We start from the raw sequence: 11,225 nt of genomic DNA, 5'->3' as shown, positions 1-11,225 counted from the left end.
GGACAGATAAATCCAACCCAACAGAGTCTTTCAAGCAATATCCAAACATTATGAAATAAAAAATCTTTTGAATCACAATCAAAACATTACTTTTCTCATGTCCCTCATTTTCAGGTTGCATGCAGTCTGCATGCATAAAGAACAAAAGTCTGTCCTTTTTTGCTACTAACTCTCTGACTGGATGAGGACCCCATGTGGACACAACAGGTCTCCTTTGAAAGCCCTCAGAATTCCTCTGCTCCTGCAGCCTGCTGCTATGAAGACACCAGAGGGTTTAAAAGCCTGGTGTCACAGTAGCTTTTGCTAGTGGACCCACCCTCTCGATTGGAGCGGGAAGCGAGACAGCACTCTATAATGTTGAGCCCTTAGTCTGGGGCAAATACCTGTAAAGGAAGTAGCTGGACCCTACCCAACCCCTCGAAAGAACAAAATCTCATACAGCACCACGCTTTTCTTCTAGTTCATTTTACAGTTATCTTCACTCTGTATTACTGCCCCCATGCTCAGTTAAGGGTCTCATGTTGTTCTTAGTTTTTTTCACACCTTGCTCCTCTCCCGTATACCTTCCCCTCTCCCACCATCTCTCTCCCACTAGGGGCCTCCTTATGTTTGGTGACATGTTTAGAGACTCCATCCTTGGTCTATGAATGTGACTGATGAGATTGTTGTCAAAAAGTCAAGGATGATTTATTCTACCAATACGCTTTGACATTATGCCCCTTGTCAGGTACTTATCAATGATTTATTACTCCAGTTTCATTTGTAAAGCACCAATGTGCTTCTCTATTTACAGCTACATGTAAACCAACTAACCTAAAATATAATTTTTTTCCTTATGACATAATCTACTCCATCACTTCTTCCTCATATCACAGATCTTATTTACTTACTTCCATCTTCCCCTCCCTCTCTGTCCGGTCTTCTTCTTCTCCTCTCATCTCCTTCCCCCAAAAGGAGGCCACCCCTCCAGGGTAGATTTCTCCCAGTAATCCCTTGGATCAAGCCACCCACCCCCTTCAACCCCTTCCACCTCTGCTTATTAGATCAGGCCCTCTGTCAAAAGGCAGGGATCTGGGGCGTCATTGTTTGGCCCCTGATTAAGAGCTGCTCACACTGGAGGATCAGGCCTTTAGTGGAATGAGTTGGGGGTGAAAAAGAGAGAGGATCATTCTTTCTTTTTGTCTGGGGGGGTCTTATAGGCCACATTGTTGCAGGGTTCATAGAAGGCTTCTTTTAAGGTAGGCTGGATTTTGGAGACAATGGGGTGTTAAACGATGAGGGATTTAAATCTTAAGCTCAAACTTTTAAGGCCTGTGGCCGTTCATTTGTCCACTGCAAAGGGATGTGCCAGTCCATCTTCAGGTGTGAAGTGAGCTGCTTTGGCAAACCCTGTAGGTAGCGTCTCAGTATAAAGTGACTGGACACATCAAAACATCTCAATGAAATACATCAGTTCTCGGTATGCTGCCACAAAGACACATGGTCGGATCCCATGGATCCCATCCCAAGAGTGGAGACATTATTCAGACTTCATTAAAAATGTATATTAAAAGAAATCCTATGATTCCCCTATATATTCTTAGAATGTCTTTTAGAATACTTTTTTTTTTTGTCCTTTCAGCCTTATCCTGTGAGTTCAGGGTCGCCACAGTGGATCATTGCCCGCATGTTGATTTGGCACAGTTTTTAATGCCAGATGCCCTTCCTGATGCAACCCTCCCCAATTTCGATCGGGATTGGACAAGCACTGTACAGCTGGGGATGGGAATGGCCTGTTGGGGGTTCAGTGTCTTGCCCAGAGACACTTTGACATATTGCCGAGATCAGAAATGGAACCACTGACCCTGTGGTCTGTGGACGACTGCCTCACACACTCAGCTACAGCCGCCCAATTAGGAAAATATAGCAAATATGTACACAGCATTACAAAAACACAAAAAAGTTTTTATTATTCCCCTAAACAATAAAAGTTGAAGACAACAAACAGAGACCTGGACAGAAAAAGACAAAAAAGACAGGGTGGGTCTGAGGATGTCTGGGAGGTGCTGAAGGAAGCCTGGAAGAATTCAAGATGTGCTAAGTGCAAGAAGAGATAACACTAAATACTGACTTTTGCCTGAAAAAAGAGAAAATCCAAAACACATGTCCTATATTTTCTTGTTAGATCTTAGATCTAGGCATAAATATGGATTCTGGAGACACAGGGGAACATTTTTCATGTTTTTTTCTGACATTCCTTTAACAAAGAGAGACGATGCTACAGCAAACCTGTCTCCATTAGGCTTATACACATAAACATGGTTTAAATGTGTGGTATATGAACAAAAAAGGATTTGATTATTTTTAAAGTAAGAGTTGAAATAGACACACGGATGCCTTTTAAGAATATAACGCTCCCATAATGATGTATTTTATCAACACAATGAAGAAATGCAAAATGTTTATTTACCCAATATATATAACATTTTTGCTCACAGCAACTGTCTGGATGGTTCTGGGGTCCAGGGTTTTGCCGCAGTCTGGGAGAGCGGGCGCGAGCCTCCAACCCTGTGGCTGGTGTGTGGCCACTCTACCAACTGAGCCACTGCTGCCCTTTTTGCTCACAGCAACGAAAATATGATTTTCATGGGTGCATTTTAGCACTTGACCAAAACTAGGCCAAAACTATCACAAATTCTAAATAGATGGAACTTGAACAACTCATAAGAGCAGGTGGCAACTGTAGACAGAAGCACTCTGGTAATGCATTTACCTGATAGACTGCAGGTAAGTAGGAGGGAGGGTCAGGTCAGGTGGCTTGGCTGGCAGGAGGCAGTGAGTAGGGTCTGGAATGACAAATAATTTGTGTGAGAACTGTGGGAGTGTGTGGGTCTGACAGTGGCCTTTTGAAACAATGTGACAATCATGAACACAGTACAATGTTTTTGTGTGCAGGTTTCACATTAAGACAGAGGTAAAAACCTGTGACCCTGTTCGAGGCCTCACTCATTATAAGGAGCCTGATTGTAAAGAATGACGTTAGCTTGAAGGTAGTGAGATTCAGCATTCCTGATGAAGTGAGAGATCATGTGGGAAAAGCAAACTGAGATGTTAATCTCAACAGACCATCCTCCTCCAGGGGGATTTTCTTAATCCCGCAGTCTCTGTGGCATCAGCTAATTCATTCTCTGACATGAAGCAAGGCCTCTCAACCACTGTGGGATACACAAAGGGTTACTTAAAACTGGTAAAGCTGGATTGTGAAATGTCCCCGAGCCACAATTAAAGAGTGAAAGTAGGAATTATTTTGATGTAATGTGTAATGTGATAAAAGCCTGTGGGGAAGAGGATAAAAGATGATCAAATTAGCAGTTAACACCAGCACCAACTTAACGCAGCTGTGATATGATAGTAACACAGTGATATCGGTTAGATAATACAGTAAATCTGGATTAATGTAAATGTTGCAGAATCAGCAATATGACGGTCACAGACTTTCCCCAATGGTGATAGTCTACCTGCTACATAGATACATTACAAAATGTAAACATGCTAAGTGGCTTTTGTTTAAAAAAAAAATCAACCACTTTTGTCAGAGTAACCATATGACCGACGTAACCAACCAGGACCATTTTACATTGTGGCCATAAAAACTAATTAGATGCCTGGTTTATATATCCAGTTCCTTTGTCCTGCAAAATGGTCTAAAACTGGGGCACTAATTTAGGACAAATCAAAATGGAAATCAGTTCACATAGAGGCTTTTGTCTTGTGTTTTTAGTTATTTATTGTTGGTACAACAGGCAGTAAAAACAGCTCAGTTAAAATGTCATGTAATCTTAGTTACATTTTGATAATAAAACAATTTAACTGCTTTTCATTGACAATGTGTTGCTACTGTCAGCAGCAGGTGTGAGCTTGAATCAGAGACAACAAATCATGGTTCATGAAAGCACAACAAGCCTGCTAACCACCTGGCTCACTCACACACTCACACACACACACACACACACATAGACCTTTCTCTGACTGTGTGGATGTTTGGGTTCTGCTGCTCAGTCAAGGGTTGAATGCAACAAAAAACACCTGTGAGAGTATCAAGACGTCCATCAGGAACTAGTTTCAGACTAAGCTCATTTTCAACTCTTGGTCTCTTATGGGGGATGATTTTTTTTTTTTTACATTAACCAACAAAAAATACTTTTATCTTAAAGTGTACAGCGACAGAGATCACTTTGTGTGTATTCAGCACCTCAGAGATCATGTCCTTTACTTACTGGGAACAGAAAACAGGTAATTCTCAAAGCATTTCTAACAGATTATCAATTAAACTGAAAAGAGTTGCTTTGGATCTTTTAGGGCTGTGAAATCTGGCACATCTTAACAAATTGTAGCTGAAATTTAGGTACAAACATTTATGTTACTCAAAGGATGAATCCTAATCCCTGCGGTGAATATTTTTTCTTGATAGCTTTTCCAACGGAACAAGAGATTGATATTGTTATTGTATGCTGTCATCAACTGTCATCACACTTTATTGAGATTCACAACTGTTTTATTTATCACCCCAGTTAAAAGTTTGATCAGTTTCATTGCTCTCATAAATTAGTTTTTCAGCAGCAGCAGTAGTTTTCAACAGTCACGTGTCTGTTTTTTTGACAGCGTGCAGCCTGCATTAGCTTGTTTGTCTGTGCCACTGACTTCTGTTGTTGTCCAAAAACTATGTTGTTGTCCTGAAACACTGGATGACATATTTTTTCATACCAAAACGTTTGGTGGATATAATTATTGTCCAAACTGATGTGAGTGGCCAAAACCATCACGTGCATGTCCAGTTGATTGGCAGCCGAACAAGGAAATGCCGATTCTGAGCATCTGGGGTAATATTTGTTAAAAATATATTGGTTGTGTTTAAGGTTTCCTATGACATTGTGAGGACTCATCACAACATTTTAATCAGCATTCAGCCGTACAGTATAACCAAGGTCGCCTGCAGTTTGCCATGTGATCCAGATTTAAAATCATATCTTTCCCATCGCTAACAAAAGAATCCCAGCTCTTCCCTCCACACCACTGTCATAAATATCTCAGTTCAGGGGTTGACAGCTCAAGCTTGATTCCTTTTCACGCATGTACATATTTGAATTGGATCCCTGTCAAAAAAATTATAATGGTCCCTCTAGGATTTCAAACCCCCCTCCCTCCTTAGAGGCGTCTGCTGTTAATACTGCTTGGATGATTTTCCGGAGTCGGGGTGTCCACATCTGTGCCTGATTAGCACAACAATAGGTCCCAGCACCCCCAACTTAATGAGAAGGCATCTTCAGCCTAGGCTTGAGGGCCGCACTGACAAAGACGCTATACAACCACTACACAAGTGTTTTCCTCCAGATCCGCTAGGCAGAAAATTTCCACCTCTGCAAAAAGGATAAAATAAAAAAAAAAAAACAATATATGAGGAAAGTAGTGACTCTCGTATCGAGTAAATGGTCCTTTGTGCTCCAACCTGCAAAAGAATGTAAACTGGAAAATAAAGCGAGGGTGGACGTGGAAGAAAATTAGAGGGAAAAACGGGCTCTACAATCTACGACCTTCGATCTATTCATTTAAACAACAGCTTGTGATGCTCTGTTTTTATAAAGTCAAATTACCAGAAAACTTTCCCATCTGTGGAGCCTGTTGTTAAAGTCGCCTCCCCAAGAGTCTGAGAAGTCTTTTGTGTAAATGTAAAGTAAAATTATACCGAAGATGCAGGCTCACAGGTATGCAGATATATACAGCATATGTTGCTGTCAGAATACTTTGATGAATAGACGTAGACCCCTCTCTATGATGGCTGGACTTTCAATCCACCTTTGATCAGGGCCAGTCAAATTAGATTTACTGTCTTTTGATATGTTCAAACCCCACTTCGTACAGTGTGGACTAATCCTCTCCAAACCCCTAATGTTAGAGACTAAAACTGTCCCATGTGTCTTTGTCAAGTTGACATTCTGTCTATTCATTTGCAGGCTCTTTGTAATTTAATTATTTTAAATGTGCTCTTTTCTAAAACAAAAAACTCTTACAGCTTAAAATTACCTCAGTCCCAACAAATAAATAAAAAGACGTTTTTACAGGGAACACGATGGTTTCTGGGGATTGATAGTGCACTAAAATGGCACAGTTCAGAAAAATACTACATCATTAAGTTTTTGTTATGCTTACTGTGATGAATGGCCTAAAGCAAATCCTTCTTAAGACAGATGATAAACTTAACATCTGCAATGGTACCAACTTTGAGCAGAAAAATCACGAAACGGACCCAAGGCACTAATTATAAAAAAAAAAATAATAATAATAATGCAAGCATTTAAGAGTTCTATCCCTTCTAAAGCTTTAAGGCTTAAAGCAACACAGTGGGAAAGAATACAGCCTTTCTCACACAGTCATGCAGTTTACCTTTATATTTTGGATTCACACAGAAATACACTGTCTGATTTGGTTTACAGGAAATGTAAGATGCAAGCAACAGACAAGCTCAATGTCAAGCAACTGATCCACTAAGCAGAGTTTACCCAGCCTGCTTCCTTCCCTGGTGGTAAATGGTCAATTAATCTAAATCTCTGGTTTTATTGGTCTCTGTTAGCTTAATGAGTGTAGACTGCTCCTCCCTCTTTGGGCTGTAAAATGAAAAAATGTTGTTAGGAAAAAAAAAAACTTGCTGATTGGCACTGGCGCCCTGTGTGGCCTTGAAGGAGTGAAGTGAGGTGGGGGCGTTGGTTTCTCTGTCAGAGGGGAGTTTTATGAGCCCTTGTAATCACTAGGCGTTAAACTCAACAATTAGGAGCTGCTATTTTGTCACCAGTTTATGGCAAGAGGTGAGCTAGCTGCTCTGGTCAGGCTGGGGGAGTGGGGTCTGAGTGGGAGAGTAATGGGTGCGAAGAAAACAAAACCCTGCATTTTGTGGGGCATTGAATTGAAATAGTTTTGCTCACCGGTTTGAACAATTTATGCCACGTGTGATACTGGAGTGCAGTTTATTTATACACATTGTTTCCTAGTTTTTTAAATAGTCTGGTTTTGTTTAACTTTATTTAGAATTTTAAAAGACAGAACAGATAATCACTGTACTTTACTAAAAAATGTATTACACACAGAAAAAAAAAAAGGTTCTTAAACGGTTCTTCAGAAGCCTGCATGGTTCTTTGAAAATCCATGCAGGCTTAACGAACCATTTTTGTTGGTCAGTGGTTCTTTGGCTCCTACAAATGGTTCTTTGAAGAAGTAAAGGTTCTTCATTCTTAGCTATTTGGGTTATTTGATGGTGGAAACTGGTATAAACATTCATTGAACGTTTAATACTTTATCTAGCTACCTAAAAGTGGAATTTAACACTAAAAATAAAAAAAAAACCTCCTTGGAAAAAAATCCTTAGGCCATAGGCCATCCAGCAGTATTTAAAGTAATAATCAGCTTATCTCTATCATTACCAGCTGACATATTAATGAATCAATAATGGTATTCGAATAAAATAGCATTCATTTATGTGATGTCTAATGTCACAAAAGTAGTTTGAGCTAATAATATTGTACTTTTACTTAAGTAGCAATGCAGGTGTTTTCCTTATAGTATTTATATACTGTGGTATTGCTACTTTTATTAAAGTAAATGATCTGAGCGCCTCTCCAGCCATTAATTCATTATTAAGTGTACTGCCAGAGAGAGAGGGGGATTACGTCATACCCAGGCTGCGCACGCGAAAAAAAAAAAAAGAAGAGTTGCGCACACGCAGAATGTCAGCGAGCTACGAGAACTTTCTTCCAAATTAAATTTCTTGGTGACGGCAGTTACTGTCATCGGTATTTGTACTGCGGTTTTTCCACTGGTCGTCTTCATCTTTGGATTCCGAGATTGATGAGGTAAAGTATTTTCACACAAACGTTTTTACGTGTTGGTGTTTGTTAGCGTTCCGTCTAATACGTTTGCTAAGCTAACTGTAGTGTTAGCTGCTAAATGCTGCATTTAGTGTTAGCGAGACTGACACAAGTAACTTTAGCGTTACATATTTGGAAAGTAACGTTAATGTCAACACATCAAATGGCACTTAATGCTTTTTTTGTAATAACTATATTTCAAAGACTGTCGCTGTGTTGTTTGCTTATAGGTGACCTGTTGTCAATATTGGAAAAAATCGCACCGGGAGCCTTTTTTTCCATCAGTAACGCTACTACAGAGAGCGGGGCCGCGTTGTGTTTATTCAGGTGACTCGTAGGAAAATTGTTTTGTAGTAATTGTTTTTATCACCTAATTTTTTACCCCGAACGCCTTTCCTGAAGTAACCGTCCCTAATTTCTTCTGAGCTTGGACCGGCTCTGCACAGCTGGGGAGTGGAATGGGCTGTTAGGGGTTTAGTGTCTTGCCCAGAGACACTTCAACATATAGCTGGGACCGGGGATCGAACCACTGACCCTGTGGTCCGACAGTACTAGGGTGAACAAACACAAAGGCATTACATGATTGAGTTTTTGTATAAATATTAATTGATGTTTGAAATTATGTATTTTTTAATTTTTGGTACTATTTTGCTACTGCATGATATTATGGTAGAATCCTAATATATTATTTTTATTTTAGGTTCTTGAAGAGGCATCAACTTTGCCTAAAACGGCTGCGGACAAAACAGTCAGAGGATTCAGTAAGCTGGCAAACAAGCTTGTGTCCATAGCACCAAACAGTGAACTCAAACGTCTCTGCCTACAGTCAGTTGACAACAGCCAAACAGACACAGAAAGAAATGGTAAGCAAACATGTTAATAACATCCTAGAATGATTTTTCAGCTTCATCCCAAATGCCACTTTTTACGGCTCTGACACGAACATCTGATAGGAAATGTCTTTTAATTTGCCAGCCCCAAGGCCTAATACATGTATTAGGGAGAAGGCTGGCAATACAAATACCTTCTTTAAGTATGACTTGCTCTCTGACATGAAAATTGCATTTTTATCTACACCAGTTTTTCACTAGATGGAAGTAATGTAGTTCTGCAACAAATAAACATTTCAATTCAGTAAAAAAACATTTCCAAAATAGAGAAATGCAGATGTTAAGAAAATATTGACCGTTTTGCCTAAAAACAAACTACAGCATTTAACTGAACATCAAAATTGTTGCAGACTTATTTTCCATCAGTCAAACTACTAAATAATCTAAGCTCTTCTTCAAGCTAAGAGTTTCAACAAAAGATAGATAAAACAAAAAATAAACTGTGTCTTTAACCTGTAGATATCTGGTAAAGCTGCACTATGTAAAATCAACACTTTCTCATCCAGCATCAGATATTTACACTTCCTAAGGCGTCAAATTGTGTCTATTTGCGGATGTTATGCGTATCGTATTGACCTTTTTACTTTATAGTCTACGTCATTGCTTTAAGCTTCAAATACTGAAGCATCTGGGTTTCTATTGAACCACACCGACGCAAACAGGTATCTTAAGCATCAGCATGTAACGCAGAAGGCTCTGGACAAAGTGATGCTTTTAGACGCCTCTTGTTCCTCTCTGTGCTCAGTCTTCTGATCTTATTGCCATTTGACATTCTGGGGTATTTGCTGTTAGGCCTATAAGGCAGTGAGCTCCATTAAATGCTTGCTTGTAATAAAATGTGAAAAAGTAATATTTGATTACTTCATTTAATGTCTGCTAAAAGTAGCTGGGGTCTTAATAATTTCTAAAATCAGCATATTCTCAGTTGATGCATTAAAAATGCAGATTCCAGAGACAACTCCCCTAACTTTTCTAATCTAACCTTACAATGCCCTGCCTGACCTGCCTGAGCCCTACTCACCTGATCAGTCTTTCTCAGGTGACACACAAACTAACACACACACACACACACCAGTTACAAAGTCCATATACAGACAGATATTTACCCTCCATATAAAATGCCGTGGTGTTGCATTAGTGGGAGTGTGTTGTTTAAGTTATCAGACCCTGAAATACTGTTGGAAGTCCACTAGGAGGGATGGTTTTATGTGAATTTTTTAAAATTTATCCATAAAGGCTTTTTACAAACAGTTCCAGTTTTTTTCAATTGCATTCGTCAAAAATGAAGTCACATTAAAAACTCATCATACAGTCAGCAAAACAGAAGTCCATGTGGAGCAAACTGTGAATCCCTTTTCCTTACTTTCAGACAAAGTGCAGTCAGTGACCACAGTTACCAAAATTCATGAACATCTTTCTCAGACAGAGACCATCCCATGCAAACACTATACTTTCGCAGCATATTTGCTAAATGCTAACATACTTTGTTCAAACCCATCTCATTGGTTCCTTCAACTCAGAGAGGCCAATTCCTTTTTTGGATGATCTCCAGAATCAACTAGTGCCAGTAGGGGAGAAAGGTCAAAGTGCAAGGAAGACAACATTTGTAGTTGTTTGGTTATAATGTGGCATTCCACCACTATGCTGCAGTCATTGACTGAGTGTCTTCTTCTTGCCTCCATACTCTCCCTTCCTGAACCCTATAGAAGAGCATTTCTCTGGTGGGGGTGGAAGGTTTATGACCACTCTCTATATGACCAGCTGTCCTTACTGGATGCTGTGAATGCAGGATGTGGAGATATTTCTCCTGAAGCCTGGCAGGGTTGAACTAGACATTCTAAAAGATTTATCCCAAGATGCATTGCCAGAAAAGACATTTGATGTTGAGAAGATTTGGTGTTGACAAAAACATGTGGCCAAATGCAAAAAAAGAGGGTGTGAGTGTTATACATAAAGTACTGTCAATCACTATGTAAAAAATATAAATGAATGATTATAAATCATCCATAAATGAATCGGAAGCAAAATGCTGCATTGTTGATTCATCCTTTCTATATACAACATTTATTTTTTTTTAATTTTTCTTTGTATTTTTTTGTCCTTTTTTTAGGCCACAGCGGATCATGGTCCGTGTGTTGATTTGGCACAGTTTTTACGTCAGATGCCCTTCTTGACACATACAAAACCACAAAACACTGATTTTTCTGAAAAAGCATAAAGATAAAATGTGTTTTATGTAATGCTCTCTGTTGTTGTTAGTTTTAGTCCAGTGTGCTAAGAGTGACAGTATTTGGTTCCTGAATAAGACTTGTTGCCAGCGTTGTAGATGAATGAGCTTGTTTTGTGTGATTTGTTTTGTTGGTGAGTATTGGAGCTGAGAGGAACTGTTTAGCTGAGATGCATGTCTGTAATGCAGACTGTGTGATGAGTTTTGAAATTG

General features: G+C 39.5%; 1 long non-coding RNA gene across 1 annotated transcript in view; it reads left to right on the top strand.

Moving 5' to 3' along the window:
* The first annotated feature begins 7,728 nt into the window (after positions 1–7,728).
* Positions 7,729–11,225, top strand: part of LOC137109258 (uncharacterized) — a 36,845-nt gene continuing 33,348 nt past the window's right edge. The window contains exons 1-2 of the long non-coding RNA XR_010912289.1: positions 7,729–7,880; positions 8,596–8,758. This is a non-coding gene — a long non-coding RNA (uncharacterized lncRNA). The remainder of the gene's footprint in view (positions 7,881–8,595; positions 8,759–11,225) is intronic.

Source organism: Channa argus, chromosome 24 (assembly GCF_033026475.1).
Source record: "Channa argus isolate prfri chromosome 24, Channa argus male v1.0, whole genome shotgun sequence".
Lineage (NCBI taxonomy): Eukaryota > Metazoa > Chordata > Actinopteri > Anabantiformes > Channidae > Channa > Channa argus.
This window is presented reverse-complemented; position numbering and strand designations above follow the sequence as displayed.